Here is a 17,329-nt window from a genome sequence, read left to right as displayed (position 1 = left end):
TGTTTAACCATGGGTGCAGCAGTTTTTTTTGTCCGGATGGTCGACCGATGTTCGGTCAATCGTATAGAGAGAGACCAAGATGTTTCACCCACATATCCGAGATGGCAAGGACAAAGTAAAAGATACATAATGTTCTTGGTCTTACAATTAGTGAAAGTATTCAGACTGATGTGTTGGGCATTGTGTTCAAAGGTTTTAGTCACCATGGCACTATCACATGCCTTACATTGCGAACATTTGTAGTTGCCTATTACTGCTTGTTGACCGTCAATGGTTTTCTGTATGAACGGGGTATAAGTGCTAGTACGTAATGAACTACATGATCATTGAGATTTTTGTTCCGTCTATGAGCAAACATAGGGTGAGGTAGATCGGCACTCTGTTCAGTGTTCGTGTTCAAATTGTGCCAATGATTTGGCGCACTTTTTCATTAAAAACAGAATGTCTGGTTACACATACCAGTTTAGGTTCCCCTGTAGAGCATAAGTTGTGTAGAAGATGATCTCTGTCATAGAAGTGGGCCCGTTTGTAGGCCTTGCGTACCAATCTTCTAGGGTAACCTCTGGAAATTAATTTAGCTTTCATGGCAACAGATCTAAGGTCCTAGTCTTTCAAGTTTGTACAGTTTCGCCATAAGCGAAGAAACTGCCCTAGCGGAATAGTTTCTTTCTGAGATTTAGGGTGGTAGCTATTGAAGTGCAGAAGGGTGGTCCTCGCCGTGGGTTTAACATACAGATCTGCTTCCATCTCCTCAATGCAGCATAGATTGGAGTGGAAACAGTAAATGTAACCGGTTTGATATCAAACACCTTCCCCAATGTACTGTAAATTTGAACGCGAATAATAAATAATATTTATTGAATATGTGTATGTTTGTAATTATTGGGTGGTATGTTGTGTTTGTATATTTTTACAAATAATATATACTTTTTGATTCTTTAACATAAATGTTATTAAAACACATTTCTGACACATTTTACACATAGTTTTAAATTGATTATTTTTTACATATATGTCTTATTACAAGTGCAGGTGTTATTTTTTTAAACATATTTTTTTAGTATATATTTATACATGTTTCGTTATGGTATGTGAAAGATATTTTCCTGTTACTTTTTTGCATAATATGTTATATATATATACATTTAACATTGTCATATTTTGTTTTTTCACATACGTTTATATTACATTTTAAAATAAATACATTTACATTTCTTTAATTTTGTCGAGATGAGGGACAGGTGGTGACTTTTTGCCTGTTGGAAATAGAGCATTTGTTTTGATTTAATGTTTCAAAAAATTTATTGTTTAGTTGTAGGGCTACATTTGTGCTAGTTTATATTTTATTAGTTTGCAGGCTTTTGTTTAATATTTATTACTTTAACTTACTTTTAAATGTTTATTTGCAGCATTTGTCATTAGGAAAAGAGGTGATTCTCTTTTGCAGGTCAGTATTTTGGTGTTTGATTTTCTAATGTTAACTACAGTTTGAAGATATAAAAATACATATTTTATTAGTTAATATAATTTATTTTTACATTTTTCTTACTTTTTGAAGTAGATTGTAGTTTTGTTGAAAGTTGTGTCTTTTTTGCTCTTTGGAAACTGTCATGTTTTGCTTTTATTTGTCACCTCCAAGGCAATGCCTCCATTACAATGTTTAGATAGCGGCAGCGTCGGGAGGGGGGGGGGGCGTCTGGGTTTATACTGGCTTCTCCATCACACGGACCTCGGTCCTATTGCCTAGGATGGGGGGTGGGGGTTTGAGGCGGTTGTGGAGGGGTGGTTGTCAGGGGAGCAGGGGGTGTAGGGGGGAGGGTTAGGGGGCGGTGGGGGGGAAGGGGGGGTAGAGGCACAATTTAAAAAAAAAGCTTGGAATTTTTTTTTTTTTATGTTATTGTTCTCACTATGACAGTCACGATTTCGGCTCATATATTCACATGTCGTAATGGCGTCGGCTAAGATACGTATAGTATCATGGAATATCTGTGGTCTTAATAATGGCAAGAAAAGAGCATTATTCTCAACCATTGTCCGTAATTTACATTTAGAGGTTATATGCTTACAGGAAACCCACGTGCCCTGGAACAATCGAGATTGTTTAAAAATCCCTGGTTTTGACCTGATTGGGTGCTCTCGACAATCCTCGATGATAAGAGGGGTGGCAATTTTATTAAGGCGAGGGATAGGGTCCTGTGTTAGAACCACACAAGACAATGGGGGGCGATGGGTCATTGCCGAGCTTTTGATTAGTGGCACATTATTTACTATCTGTTCAGTATATAGCTCTAATCTCGACGACCCTGAAGTTCTACATTATTTAAATGTTAAGTTAGCGCAGTGGCCTCAACCTATCTGTCTCTGCGGTGATTTCAATATAAACCTTCCGGCTGACTTTAATCTCATGGATGGACAGGGAAGGTACTTGGGCAAGAAACCGAGAGTATTTAGGGCACTGCAATCATTAGTCCAGGAACATTCAATGACCGACCTTTGGTACCACCATTTCAAATACTTAGATGGCTATACATTCTTTTCTGCTCCGCATAGAAAATGGTGCGGTTGGACTATATTTTTCTGGATGATCAGCTTGCAGACTCTACTTCAATTTCAATTTTTCCCCGCATTATTTCAGATCACAATCCGGTGGTTACCACTCTTACTCTGAATGGTATTGTTAAACTTATTAAAACATGGACTTTTGAGAGAAAGCTTATAACAGACCAGATGTATTTAGATCATATGAGGCCGTGGGTATCTGAATTTTTAAATATTAACAGAGAATCAGCCTCTAGTAAAATTGTTTGGGATACATTGAAAGCAGCAATTCGGGGTGAAACTAAGAGTTTTTCATTTTTTCATCGTAAGCAAATTCAAGAACAGATTAGGACCAGGATTGAAGCCTTACGCTCTGCAGAAATCCATCTTACTGACGCAATCAGGGAAGGTCGGGACTTATCTTATAGTCAAACCCAGGTAGCTAACATCAGAGCTTCTTTGCTTGAGTTTTTTGGACAGGACCTCGCAGCTAAATATCTTCAGTACCGCTCGACGATGTTCGAGTTTGGTGAACAATCGGGCAAGGTGCTGGCTAAACGACTCCAGCAACGAGCTATGGCGAACCGCATTACCAAGATTCAGGATACTCATGGTAATATTCAAGATACCCCAGAATCTGTCCTATCTGTTTTTTCTGAGTTCTACACATCCCTTTATACGGAAGACAATGAGGACTCAAATGCAGACTATGATATCAGTACTTTTCTAACCGAACTTAACACTCTTAGAGTAACAGACCAACAGAATATGATTTTGGCGGCACCCATAGAATGGGATGAGGTGGAAACTGCACTGAACTCATTGGCTAATGGTAAGGCTGCAGGCCCAGACGGAATTCCTTTGGAAGTTTATAAAGTATTCCGGTCCGAGATGCGTCTGGATTTTTTGAAGATACTCAGAGAGGCACAACTAGGCCAGATTCCAGATTCCTGGTGGTACACAACCATCATTCTTTTTAAGAAGAAGGATAAGCCAGAGCTTGAACCTGCATCATATCGCCCGATATCACTAATCAACACTGACAATAAAATATTTGCAAAAATCTTGGCAACAAGGTTAGCGTTAGTGATATCACCATTAGTTTCCATTCGCCAACATGGATTCATCCCAGGTAGGGACACGGCGGACCATGTCCGTCGTGTTATAGCACTATTAGACTGGGCTCAGGCCACGGGATCCCCCCTCGGTGCAATCCTGCTGGACGCCGAAAAGGCGTTTGACAGGGTTGCCTGGCGGTTTCTCTGGCGGGTTCTGCATTGGAAGGGGGTCTCTGCTAACTTTATTCATGCTTTACAATCATTATATATAACACCTCGGGCAACCCTATCTATATCTGGAAAGATTTCAAGCTCTTTTGCAATCAGCAGGGGTACTAGACAGGGTTGCCCCTGCTCGCCCCTGCTGTTTGCCCTGTATATAGACCCATTCTTGAGCAAACTTGAACTTTGCCCGAATATAGCCCCTGTTAGGAATAATACATTCGAATTCAAAGTCCTAGCATATACGGATGATATTATAGTGTTAACTAGGGATGTCTCTGCTTCATTTTTAGCAATTAAAGAGGTTGCTAAACACTATGGCCAGTACTCGGGTTATAAACTTAATGCTCAGAAAACCCAGGTGGTCCAAACAGCTGCGATGGGCCCTTCTAATGCGCCGGTGGTTCAGAGTGCACGCTACTTAGGGATAGAAATAACAGCTGCGATTGATAGACTGCCCGATATGAACATTCTGCCCATTATAGATAAAGCCATAACGTCATAAAGATGCTGATACTCCCAAAATTTTTATATGTATTTAGGACTATCCCATTGGAATTTGCCCAGTCAAGCCTTGCCCGTGCAGAGAGATGCTGCAGTAGGTTTTTATGGGGCTATCGTCAGCCGCGCAGGGCAGCAAAATGGATGCAGCTTCCATTGGATAGGGGCGGGTGGTCGGTTCCCAACCTGCTGCTATACAGTTGGACAGCGTTGATTCAACATTTTGCTGTTCCGCTGTTTGGGGACAGAGCAAATCTCCCACCATGCCGTGCACCATCTATCTTTGAGATAAGTCTTGGACAGGCTGCCAAGGGGATATTAATGTCAGAACTTGAACCTAGTTACTATAAAAAAAACAAATTCAAAGTTATTATCTCTATGTATTCAGTATGGAGGAAGGTTCGGCGCAGATGGTTAATTTCTAGTATTAATTTCTATACCCCCTTGTCAGCAGCCAGATTGCTTCCCTGTATTTTCCAAGATAATGTTACAATACGGTGGCGGGCACAAGGTATCAAGACAGTGGGGGATCTGGCTTATGAGGGAAGCATGGCTACCTTTTCTTTTTTAAAAGACAAGTTTACATTAGATACTCACGAATTCTTTAAATATCTACAGGTCCGAAGCTATTTTGGTAAACTTCTGCACAACACTCCAACTTTATTTTGTAGGATTACACTTATAGATTTAATTTTGAAAAACTCACGAATTGGGCCAATTTATAGGAATCTACTGTCAGCTTTACCTGACGATATATTGATACATAAAACTAAATGGGAAGCCAAGCTCTGTAAGTCTGATATTGATATTGTTCAAGCGTTAGAACTTTCTAGCAAAGTTTTAATTTCGGTGAGCCTTCGCTCGCAAAGTTACATGGCCCTATACGATCTCTATTATACCCCAGCCAAAATATGTAAATGAGGAGGCAGGGGGGGCACATCTGCCCTAGATGTGGTTCAATAGCAGCTAATGATGTTCACATGTTCTTCACTTGCCCCAAACTGGCCCAGTTTCTCCAAGATGTACAAACATTCATTAATATAAGCCTTAAAATTCCCTTGGTTTTGTCAGCAGAATTAGTGATATTGGGGTGTGAGACCGATAAATCAATGGACAGAGCGAGTCATATTACTGCTTTAATATTCATTGCAATGTCGCAAATAAGACTATGTATTACATCGGAATGGATAAGCTCTGCCGCCCCAACTTTCGTGAACTGGAGAGCAAGGATCTTAACCCTCCATAATTTGGAGTCAGCGGTGTTTATGAGGGGGGGCAGGAGAAGACGGGAAAAGGGCACACAAATATGGGCCCCATTTATACAATGGATGGAAAGCTAAATCCTATAACAATTGGGCTGTGGTAAGCCATTTCCTAAGTCTACTATTGTTATTATTTGTATTATGTGTAGTAATTGTATGGTTTTTTATGTCTAGATGACATATAGGAAATGATGGCTGTAATAGATGTAACAGATGTCAAAGTTAATGTCAAGCAAAAAAAATGCTATGTGTTCTGTTTTTTGTTTCCAAGCTGAATATAAAAAAGGGGAAAAAAAAATGGAAACTGTCATGTTGCCACTTTTATGTAGATATTGCATTTTTGCTTCAAAGGTAAGTTGTTTTTTCAGCTCTTTTTATACTGTTAATTTAATTAGTAATTTTTGCTATTTTACTAATTTGTTTTAATCATATACCACACTTTGTTTGAAGTTATACTTTATTGGTTGTTTTGTGTGATGTTTGATTGTTTTTGCACATTTATCTCTTATTTGTTGGACATTTATTATAGTTTATGCTTTAATGTTATGTATGTGTATATTAATTAAAGATATATTTTTAGTTTTATATAATTAAATGTTTTATTATGAAATAATTTGTTAATCATTTCTTATTGTTTCTTATTTATTGGTTTAATGATATGTTATTGTTAATATTTTATTTTATGTTTGCATGTTAAAGAAATGAATTTATATATTTTAAATTGTGTTTTGCTAATATCCAGATTTTTAAAACTATTGTTATTATTAAATCATAGTAATAATATATTTATTTATTTTTAGACAATGTTGTTGTAGTAAATATAGCTGTTTTTAATATTTTCGTTGTGTTTTACACATATAGGTGCGGATTCCAATCTTGTTAAACCGGGCACGATTCGTCGTACGGAGCATATTCTCCATACGACTCGTACCTGGGAAATCCACCGTACAATCCAGCAAGTACGATTCGTACAGAAACACCATTTCCGTACGATTCGTACAAAACACCGTACGGCTAAAAAATACCTACAAGTCTGATCCTGGACAGCGTGTACGCAACGTCCGTACGGAGTCAAGCAGCGTTTAACGGACCAGCAAGTACGATTCGTCCCTTTGTCTCTCCGCACAGCAATTTTTTTACGGCAGCCAAAAAAAGCCGTAAAACTGAGTCCGACGCAAAAACGGAGCCCCGGTACGCAACGGACAGCCATGGACCCCATCCTACGTGTCATCCCGGCCCTATTAGCCTATGACCTGGTGCATCGAACCCGACGCACACACCGCAGAAGGTGAGAACAACACCCAGGGGCCATGAGGGGGTGAGGGCCAGGAAACATACCCCCTACCCAAATTAAAACCTACAATATTGAGGACATACATTACCTCAAGAGTCTGGTCACTCCGGGGGGCGTGTCCACCAATCCCTGCATCACGCAACAACGGAAGTGGACGTGTACGTGTACCCCTACGGCAACACTACAATAGTGATACGCACCGTACTCACACATCCATAGTGTGGGTACGGTCCGTAGCACTATATTAGTGGTGCCGTGGGGGTATGCGTGGTACGGACTGTACACACGTCCTTAGAGCGTGTGTACGGTCCGTATCACCATTGAAGTGGTGCTGTAGGGGTAATCGTGGTACGGACCGTACACACGCCCTAGAGCATGTGTACGGTCCGTAACACCATTGTAGTGGTGCCATAGGGGTACGCGTGGTACGGACCGTACACACGCCCTCCGAGCGTGTGTACGGTCCGTATCACCATTGTAGTGGTGCCGTCGGGGTACGTGTGGTACGGACCGTACACACCCTCAGAGTGCGTGTACGGTCCGTAACACCATTGTAGTGGTGCCGTAGGGGTACGCGTGGTACGGACCGTACACACGCTCTGAGGGCGTGTGTACGGTCCGTATCACCATTGTAGTTGTGCTGTAGGGGTACGCGTGGTATGGAACGTACACATGCTCTCAGAGCGTGTGTACGGGCCGTACCACGCGTACTCCTATGGCACCACTACTATAGTGATACGGACCGCACCCACACATACATAGCGTGGGTACGGGCCGTATCACCATTGTATTTGGGCCATAGGGGTACGCGTGGTACGGACCGTACACACCCCATGAATGCGGGGGTACGGTCCGTATCACACGTACCCCTACGGCACCAGTACATTTGGGATACAAGGCGCACACACGCCACGAATGGTGGCCTACGGCCTGGTGCAGCATATTACCTTTATGTTGTGTGTAGGCCCAGGACAGCAGTGTACTGCACCAAGGGGGTGGGTGGATGGGTGGCTGCATAGGATTCCCAGCAGTGGACAGACATGTGAGGGGTGGGTGCAGAGGACTCCCAGCAGTGGACAGAGACATGGGGGTGGGTGCAGAGGACTCCCATAAGTGGACAGAGACATGGGGGTGGGTGCATATCACTCCCAGCAGTGGACAGACATGTGAGGGGTGGGTGCAAAGGACTCCCAGCAGTGGACAAACATATATGGGTGGGTGCAGAGGACTCCCAGCAGTGAACAGAGACATGGGGGTGGGTGCATATCACTCCCAGCAGTGGACAGACATGTGAGGGCTGGGTGCAGAGGACTCCCAGCAGTGGACAGAGACATGGGGGTGGGTGCAGAGGACTCCCAGCAGTGGACAGAGACATGGTGGTGGGTGCATATCACTCCCAGCAGTGGACAGACATGTGAGGGGTGGGTGCAGAGGACTCCCAGCAGTGGACAGAGACATGGGGGTGGGTGCAGAGGACTCCCAGCAGTGGACAGAGACATGGGGTTGGGTGCATATCACTCCCAGCAGTGGACAGACATGTGAGGGGTGGGTGCAGAGGACTCCCAGCAGTGGACAGAGACATGCGGGTGGGTGCAGAGGACTCCCAGCAGTGGACAGAGACATGGGGGTGGGTGCATATCACTCCCAGCAGTGGACAGACATGTGAGGGGTGGGTGCAGAGGACTCCCAGCAGTGGACAGACATATATGGGTGGGTGCAGAGGACTCCCAGCAGTGGACAGAGACATGGGGGTGGGTGCAGAGGACAACCAGCAGTGGACAGAGACATGGGGGTGGGTGCATATCACTCCCAGCAGTGGACAGACATGTGAGGGGTGGGTGCAGAGGACTCCCAGCAGTGGACAGACATATATGGGTGGGTGCAGAGGACTCCCAGCAGTGGACAGAGACATGGGGGTGGGTGCAGAGGACTCCCAGTAGTGGACAGAGACATGGGGGTGGGTGCATATCATTCCCAGCAGTGGACAGAGACATGGGGGTGGGTGCAGAGGACTCCCAGCAGTGGACAGAGACATGGGGGTGGGTGCAGAGGACTCCCAGCAGTGGACAGAGACATGGGGGTGGGTGCATATCACTCCAAGCAGTGGCTAGACATGTGAGGGGTGGGTGCAGAGGACTCCCAGCAGTGGACAGAAACATGGGGGTGGGTGCAGAGGACTCCCAGCAGTGGACAGAGACATGAGGGTGGGCGCATATCACTCCCAGCAGTGGACAGACATGTGAGGGGTGGGTGCAGAGGACTCCCAGCAGTGGACAGACATGTGAGGGGTGGGTGCAGAGGACTCCCAGCAGTGGACAAACATATATGGGTGGGTGCAGAGGACTCCCAGCAGTGGACAGAGACATGGGGGTGGGTGCAGAGGACTCCCAGCAGTGGACAGAGACATGGGGGTGGGTGCATACCACTCCCAGCAGTGGACTGAGACATGGGGGTGGGTGCAGGGGACTCCCAGCAGTGGACAGAGACACGGGGGTGGGTGCATATCACTCCCAGCAGTGGACAGAGACATGGGGGTGGGTGCAGAGGACTCCCAGCAGTGGACAGACATGTGAGGGGTGGGTGCAGAGGACTCCCAGCAGTGGACAGACATATATGGGCGGGTGCAGAGGACTCCCATCAGTGAACAGAGACATGGGGGTGGGTGCAGAGGACTCCCAGCAGTGGAGAGAGACATGGGGGTAGGTGCATATCACTCCCAGCAGTGGACAGACATGTGAGGGGTGGGTGCAGAGGACTCCCAGCAGTGGACAGACATATATGGGTGGGTGCAGAGGACTCCCAGCAGTGGATAGAGACATGGGGGTGGGTGCAGAGGACTCCCAGCAGTGGACAGAGACATGGGGGTGGGTGCATATCACTCCCAGCAGTGGACAGACATGTGAGGGGTGGGTGCAGAGGACTCCTAGCAGTGAACAGACATATATGGGTGGGTGCAGAGGACTCCCAGCAGTGGACAGAGACATGGGGGTGGGTGCATATCACTCCCAGCAGTGGACAGACATGTGAGGGGTGGGTGCAGAGAACTCCCAGCAGTGGACAGACATGTGAGGGGTAGGTGCAGAGGACTCCCAGCAGTGGACAGACATATATGGGTGGGTGCAGAGGACTCCCAGCAGTGGACAGAGACATGGTATGGGTGCAGAGGACTCCCAGCAGTGGACAGAGACATGGGGGTGGGTGCATATCACTCCTAGCAGTGGACAGAGACATGGGGGTGGGTGCAGAGGACTCCCAGCAGTGGACAGAGACATGGGGGTGGGTGCAGAGGACTCCCAGCAGTGGACAGAGACATGGGGGTGAGTGCATATCACTCCCAGCAGTGGACAGAGACATGGGGGTGGGTGCAGAGGACTCCCAGCAGTGGACAGAGACATGGGGGTGGGTGCAGAGGACTCCCAGCAGTGGACAGAGACATGGTGGTGGGTGCATATCACTCCCAGCAGTGGACAGACATGTGAGGGGTGGGTGCAGAAGACTCCCAGCAGTGGACAGAGACATGGGGGTGGGTGCAGAGGACTCCCAGCAGTGGACAGAGACATGGGGTTGGGTGCATATCACTCCCAGCAGTGGACAGACATGTGAGGGGTGGGTGCAGAGGACTCCCAGCAGTGGACAGAGACATGGGGGTGGGTGCAGAGGACTCCCAGCAGTGGACAGAGACATGGGGGTGGGTGCATATCACTCCCAGCAGTGGACAGACATGTGAGGGGTGGGTGCAGAGGACTCCCAGCAGTGGACAGACATATATGGGTGGGTGCAGAGGACTCCCAGCAGTGGACAAAGACATGGGGGTGGGTGCAGAGGACAACCAGCAGTGGACAGAGACATGGGGTGGGTGCATATCACTCCCAGCAGTGGACAGACATGTGAGGGGTGGGTGCAGAGGACTCCCAGCAGTGGACAGGGACATGGGGGTGGGTGCAGAGGACTCCCAGCAGTGGACAGAGACATGGGGTTGGGTGCATATCACTCCCAGCAGTGGACAGAGCCATGGGGTTGGGTGCATATCACTCCCAGCAGTGGACAGACATGTGAGGGGTGGGTGCAGAGGACTCCCAGCAGTGGACAGAGACATGGGGGTGGGTGCAGAGGACTCCCAGCAGTGAACAGAGACATGGGGGTGGGTGCATATCACTCCCAGCAGTGGACAGACATGTGAGGGGTGGGTGCAGAGGACTCCCAGCAGTGGACAGACATATATGGGTGGGTGCAGAGGACTCCCAGCAATGGACAGAGACATGGGGGTGGGTGCAGAGGACAACCAGCAGTGGACAGAGACATGGGGGTGGGTGCAGAGGACTCCCAGCAGTGGACAGAGACATGGGGGTGGGTGCATATCACTCCCAGCAGTGGACAGACATGTGAGGGGTGGGTGCAGAGGACTCCCAGCAGTGGACAGACATATATGGGGGTGGGTGCAGAGGACTCCCAGCAGTGGACAGAGACATGGGGGTGGGTGCAGAGGACAACCAGCAGTGGACAGAGACATGGGGGTGGGTGCATATCACTCCCAGCAGTGGACAGACATGTGAGGGGTGGGTGCAGAGGACTCCCAGCAGTGGACAGAGACATGGGGGTGGGTGCAGAGGACTCCCAGCAGTGGACAGAGACATGGGGTTGGGTGCATATCACTACCAGCAGTGGACAGAGACATGGGGTTGGGTGCATATCACTCCCAGCAGTGGACAGACATGTGAGGGGTGGGTGCAGAGGACTCCCAGCAGTGGACAGAGACATGGGGGTGGGTGCATATCACTCCCAGCAGTGGATAGACATGTGAGGGGTGGGTGCAGAGGACTCCCAGCAGTGGACAGACATATATGGGTGGGTGCAGAGGACTCCCAGCAGTGGACAGAGACATGGGGGTGGGTGCAGAGGACAACCAGCAGTGGACAGAGACATGGGGGTGGGTGCATATCACTCCCAGCAGTGGACAGACATGTGAGGGGTGGGTGCAGAGGACTCCCAGCAGTGGACAGACATATACGGGTGGGTGCAGAGGACTCCCAGCAGTGGACAGAGACATGGGGGTGGGTGCAGAGGACTCCCAGCAGTGGACAGAGACATGGGGGTGGGTGCATATCATTCCCAGCAGTGGACAGAGACATGGGGGTGGGTGCAGAGGACTCCCAGCAGTGGACAGAGACATGGGGGTGGGTGCAGAGGACTCCCAGCAGTGGACAGAGACATGGGGGCGGGTGCATATCACTCCAAGCAGTGGCTAGACATGTGAGGGGTGGGTGCAGAGGACTCCCAGCAGTGGACAGAAACATGGGGGTGGGTGCAGAGGACTCCCAGCAGTGGACAGAGACATGAGGGTGGGCGCATATCACTCCCAGCAGTGGACAGACATGTGAGGGGTGGGTGCAGAGGACTCCCAGCAGTGGACAGAGACATGGGGGTGGGTGCATATCACTCCCAGCAGTGGATAGACATGTGAGGGGTGGGTGCAGAGGACTCCCAGCAGTGGACAGACATATATGGGTGGGTGCAGAGGACTCCCAGCAGTGGACAGAGACATGGGGGTGGGTGCAGAGGACAACCAGCAGTGGACAGAGACATGGGGGTGGGTGCATATCACTCCCAGCAGTGGACAGACATGTGAGGGGTGGGTGCAGAGGACTCCCAGCAGTGGACAGACATATACGGGTGGGTGCAGAGGACTCCCAGCAGTGGACAGAGACATGGGGGTGGGTGCAGAGGACTCCCAGCAGTGGACAGAGACATGGGGGTGGGTGCATATCATTCCCAGCAGTGGACAGAGACATGGGGGTGGGTGCAGAGGACTCCCAGCAGTGGACAGAGACATGGGGGTGGGTGCAGAGGACTCCCAGCAGTGGACAGAGACATGGGGGCGGGTGCATATCACTCCAAGCAGTGGCTAGACATGTGAGGGGTGGGTGCAGAGGACTCCCAGCAGTGGACAGAAACATGGGGGTGGGTGCAGAGGACTCCCAGCAGTGGACAGAGACATGAGGGTGGGCGCATATCACTCCCAGCAGTGGACAGACATGTGAGGGGTGGGTGCAGAGGACTCCCAGCAGTGGACAAACATATATGGGTGGGTGCAGAGGACTCCCAGCAGTGGATAGAGACATGGGGGTGGGTGCAGAGGACTCCCAGCAGTGGACAGAGACATGGGGGTGGATGCATACCACTCCCAGCAGTGGACAGAGACATGGGGGTGGGTGCAGAGGACTCCCAGCAGTGGACAGAGACACGGGGGTGGGTGCATATCACTCCCAGCAGTGGACAGAGACATGGGGGTGGGTGCAGAGGACTCCCAGCAGTGGACAGACATGTGAGGGGTGGGTGCAGAGGACTCCCAGCAGTAGACAGACATATATGGGTGGGTGCAGAGGACTCCCAGCAGTGGACAGAGGCATGGGGGTGGGTGCAGAGGACTCCCAGCAGTGGACAGAGACATGGGGGTAGGTGCATATGACTCCCAGCAGTGGACAGACATGTGAAGGGTGGGTGCAGAGGACTCCCAGCAGTGGACAGACATATATGGGTGGGTGCAGAGGACTCCCAGCAGTGGATAGAGACATGGGGGTGGGTGCAGAGGACTCCCAGCAGTGGACAGAGACATGGGGGTGGGTGCATATCACTCCCAGCAGTGGACAGACATGTGAGGGGTGGGTGCAGAGGACTCCCAGCAGTGAACAGACATATATGGGTGGGTGCAGAGGACTCCCAGCAGTGGACAGAGACATGGGGGTGGGTGCATATCACTCCCAGCAGTGGACAGACATGTGAGGGGTGGGTGCAGAGGACTCCCAGCAGTGGACAGACATGTGAGGGGTAGGTGCAGTGGACTCCCAGCAGTGGACAGACATATATGGGTGGGTGCAGAGGACTCCCAGCAGTGGACAGAGACATGGGATGGGTACAGAGGACTCCCAGCAGTGGACAGAGACATAGGGGTGGGTGCATATCACTCCTAGCAGTGGACAGAGACATGGGGGTGGGTGCAGAGGACTCCCAGCAGTGGACAGAGACATGGGGGTGGGTGCAGAGGACTCCCAGCAGCGGACAGAGACATGGGGGTGGGTGCAGAGGACTCCCAGCAGTGGACAGAGACATGGGGGTGGGTGCATATCACTCCCAGCAGTGGATAGAGACTTGGGGGTGAGTGCAGAGGACTCCCAGCAGTGGACAGAGACATGGGGGGTGGGTGCAGAGGACTCCCAGCAGTGGACAGAGTCATGGGGTGGGTGCATATCACTTCCAGCAGTGGACAGACATGTGAGGGGTGGGTACAGAGGACTCCCAGAAGTGGACAGACATGTGAGGGGTAGGTGCAGAGGACTCCCAGCAGTGGACAGACATATATGGGTGGGTGCAGAGGACTCCCAGCAGTGGGCAGAGACATGGGGTGGGTGCATATCACTCCCAGCAGTGGACAGAGACATGGGGGTGGGTGCATCTCACTCCCAGCAGTGGACAGACATGTGAGGGGTGGGTGCAGAGGACTCCCAGCAGTGGACAGACATATATGGGTGGGTGCAGAGGACTCCCAGCAGTGGACAGAGACATGAGGGGGTGTACATCATTATCAGATGACCACATCTCCATCAGTGTATGTACGCATCCCTAACTTTAGACGATGATGATAGTGCCATAACAACACATCACTGACAGCAGTGTCCCACTCCCAGGAGGATGGATGTCTTTCCCCCCCTGCATGACACACCACATGTGGGTGTGAGGACAAATAACACATGCATACCCACCCCTGGCGGATGCAGCACAATACACACACTGGGATCATGCCACAAGACTGTATAGTCAGGTCACTGCCTACTAAGCTAAGAGAGCCAAAGGGAACACACACTGTCACGCACATCCCAGGACTGATAGGAATGTTCAGGTGCTGGGCCAGCCACCAAGATGTTGTCTCTCATGGAAGGACTAGGGTGGAGTTACCACAGATACAATGCCCACAATTGTGAGTCAGGTGCCCAAATACCCGGCAGAACAAGTACCATATGTGTGCTAGATCGGGAGTACACACATGCATAGTGCTGAAAAGGGAGAATTTCTAAATGAAGGCATTTCGACATACTCAATACACAAGTACAGTGACTAGCAAGGATGGCACAGACGATGTAGCCGGAGACATTGCTAACCAGGCATGGCCATAGTTGAAGGGATCCGTCACCAACAGAGGAAATATAGACACAGGTCAGCACAACAATTGTGCAACTCTTTGCAGGGAAGATGTCAGGTGCCACAGAGGAAGGAACACTCCTTGGGACAATGTCTCAAAACCAAAATAACACACACTCCCAATGATTCTTTGCAGAGACCTTGTGATGGCACGCAGATACCATGGTCCACCTCATGACCATTAGACTAGAACATTTCTCAGAACCATAGCACATTACCACAACACCAACTCCTGGACCCTCAGCACCAACATCAATACCTGAAATGCAATAGTGTTCAAAGTAAAAATAAAATGCTTTATTCAGCATAAAAAACAAATAATGAAATGACACTATATACAAAGGCCAATGGCCAGTCCATAATAGAAGTCCTTGGGGGGGACACATGGACACGCGTATCCCTTAGCTTGCCTGCACAGTGGAACCCTCAGGTTCGTCGACCGGGGGGGGGGGGTCATCATGTGGGGAAGGACCAGGCACCGCAGGGACAGGAGGGGGAAGGGCTGGTGTGGTGGGTGCAGGGTTGGACGTCTCCACCACAGGGGGTGGGGCAGCGCCAAAGGTGGCGGTGAGCACATCACTGCACACTGCTGCCAGGGCGTCCAGGGTAACCCCTGCACCGGAAGAAACCCCAGGGCCAACGGAGGGGGGGGTGGCTGAGGGATGGGGTGCAGCGCTCTTGGGGGAGGGGGTGGACAGGGGGGGGACTCAACTACCCTGGCCGGGGACTTCCTCGGCCGCTTGCGGGGTGGTGTCACAGTGGGGGTGAGGGCCAGCCCACCCATGTAGAGCTCTTTGGGTGACAGTTTGGCAGGGGTGTCAAGGGGAGTGCTTTTGGGGGGACTGGGTTGTGAGGCCTGCGGACTCAGACTGTGGCTGCGTGTATATCTTTTTGCCCCAGACCCAGTGGGTGTGCCTACATCCCCCTAAGTGTGCTTGACAGGAGGTGTGCGCTTGCCCTTACTTGGTGGTGTGCTGCCTGTGTCTGGTGGGGTGCATGCTTGGGAATGTCTGGGTGTGCATGGGACAGGTATGGGAGAGGGAAGTGTGGATGGAGCTGGGGTTGGAGGAGGACGGAGCGCTGCAGGAGACTCACTGCTACCGTCAGGGAAGAGTCCATGGACCGCAGAAACCTGCGTTGTTCAGACATGGATGCTGACATGCCCTCCATGAACAACACCATCTGTGTCAGCAGTGTGGTGTCTCCATGGAGGACAGTCAGCACCAATGCCTGCCCAACCTGCAACTGCCGCAGTATGTCCACAGACTCTGCACTGAGGGCAGCAGGGGTGACAGGGGCAGGGGGTGCGGTGCCTGTCCCGAAGGAGACATGGTGGTGCCCTGCACGGACAGAAGGGACCGGAGCAACTGGGAGGGCGGTGAAGATACAGAAAAACATCAGTCACCTGTATACATCTGACACATGAGTACAAAAACAATAGGTCACAGTGCATATCAGGCAATGCATCATAAGTAACAGCTAGATTACTCCGCACATATGTAAGGCCTGCACTCCCCAGTTGGTAGACCCACCATGCCACTTGCACACAAGGAAAAATAGGACACACCAGCCCAAAACTTGAATGAGAAATACACTGTGGAGCTAGTGTCTGGGAACAGGTGTGCTCAGCAATACAATGAAGTCATGCCACCTCTTATTTACCCTGAAAGAAACAGTAGTGGTGCACCCAAGGCAAAGTAACACACCTCAATACCAAAGGTGTCCCCACACTCAGAGACCTGTAAGTACTTTGGAACACAAAACGAAAAAATGTTGGTCCCTTGGGAATCACAATACTTTACACAATCGACATGGTCAGAATGTGGGAATGTGCCATTTTGTGAACAGAACACACATGTGCCTTCATAACAGATGGCTCCCAAGGAGGTGCACACAAAACTACATTTACCCAGTCATTGAAGAAGCTGGCAGCCTTCTTTAAAGAAGCCACTGTTAGAAAGAAATGTTGTTGCAGAAAGTACATATACATGGGCCCACGGAGGGTTTGATGACTTGACACTCGTAAGTTGGTATCACCAACAACCAAGGACTTACCCAATTTCCACAACACTGGGGCAACATGTATATGTATAATCTGAAAAACATTCTCATTAGAACAGTGCCTTCTTTTAAATTGGGCCAGCGTGTTCCCTGAAAGTGTAAAGGTGGTTTGTTGTGCACTTCCTTGGGAGACATCTGTCATGCAGGCACATTATTGTTCTTAACAACAAAACATCAAACTAAAGCATAGAAAACATGAA

This window comes from Triturus cristatus, chromosome 5_1 (genome assembly GCF_964204655.1).
Source record: "Triturus cristatus chromosome 5_1, aTriCri1.1, whole genome shotgun sequence".
In the NCBI taxonomy this organism is placed as follows: domain Eukaryota; kingdom Metazoa; phylum Chordata; class Amphibia; order Caudata; family Salamandridae; genus Triturus; species Triturus cristatus.
This window is presented reverse-complemented; position numbering follows the sequence as displayed.